Genomic DNA, 1356 nt, shown 5'->3' on the forward strand with positions numbered 1-1356 from the left:
GTCTCGCTTGTGGTGTGGTCATTGCTAGAGAGATGTTGCCCTCTGCAGGCAAAACGTGGAATTACAGAATTGCCCGCCTGTATTCTCACGTGCGCCTGCCTTTCTCTACACACCAGGAAGCGCTCCCCGCTGCTGCCCCTCCTGGGAGCGGCTTCTTAATAATTAACTGAAAAATCTGTTCTGGCCCTGAGGTCCTCGCTGTCCCCATGTGACAAGGACTATCAGCTGGATTTTCTTCTGATTTGAGCGCTGACCCAAGGGACAGAGCCGACTGGAATAGCCTCAGGGAGACAAAGGATGCCTGGTTTTATGGCCATTTAATGTCAGCATCCCCACCGGAAATTGACAGTTTGACCTGCCCTGATGAGGAGAGGTTTATGCTTTTGTTTCATAATCATAGAAGGGAGGGCGAGAAGTGGTAATGACTGGATTCCCCTCCTATTTGGTTTGTTTGTTTCCTCATGGGATGGATGATCTATATCATGCCCAGGACTGTCCTGGTTTGTGCTGGTTCTCAGCAACATTATTAATGGCTCCCCCTTTTGCTGTCGTAAGTGTCCCAGTTTGGATGATAGTTCCGTGGTCATCCGGGTTGAAATGCTTTTCCCCAATGACATGCTAATGGATGAAGCACGAGATCTGTGAAACACTCGGGTTCTGACCCACTCCCAAGCTCCCAGCCCCTGGGAAGGAGCCACTGCCTGTATTTGTCTCTGGGGGATGTAATTCTTGCCCCCCACTCATCCTATCCCACCTGGCTCCGCATGCTAGACAGCAGGTGTCCGGGTGAAATTCAGAGTCCACAAGGAATGATGATGATGATGGAGGAACAGAAACTCACTCAAGTCTCAGGGAGCCAGCCCAGGGGGGTCAGATTCGGCATGACTGGAAGGTAGTTATTAAACCCACCAGACAAAGGAGCGCTCTGGAGCCCTCAGATAAAGGCCAGCAGCCCCTTGGGAACCTTGTGCTTCTGCGACAGCCAGGGTGAAGCTGCTGAGACTCTAGGCCACTGCAAGGGCTCCTCAAGGGCTCCCAAAAGTCAGAACCCCGGTGGCTTTGACTCAGGGGGAAGCTGCTGACTTCTCTTATCTCACCCCCTGGTGAGCAAGGGTGAAGTCGTGTGCTTAGCAAGACTTTGGGAGTGGATCCAGGGGTTGTTTTTGCTGCTTAAAAACAGACCCGCTCCCAGCATCCAAAGCAACTGGGAGAAACTGGTTGTCCAAACTTCTAAGTGGGTGTGGATGGGTGCAGTGTTCCAGGTTCCGTTCTGACTCCTTGCACACCCCATCTCCCCTTCCCCTCCCTAGACTTGGGCTTCCACTCATGGCTACCAGCTCCTCTGACCCAGAAACA

This window comes from Equus caballus, chromosome 24 (genome assembly GCF_041296265.1).
Source record: "Equus caballus isolate H_3958 breed thoroughbred chromosome 24, TB-T2T, whole genome shotgun sequence".
NCBI classification, from domain to species: Eukaryota; Metazoa; Chordata; class Mammalia; order Perissodactyla; family Equidae; genus Equus; species Equus caballus.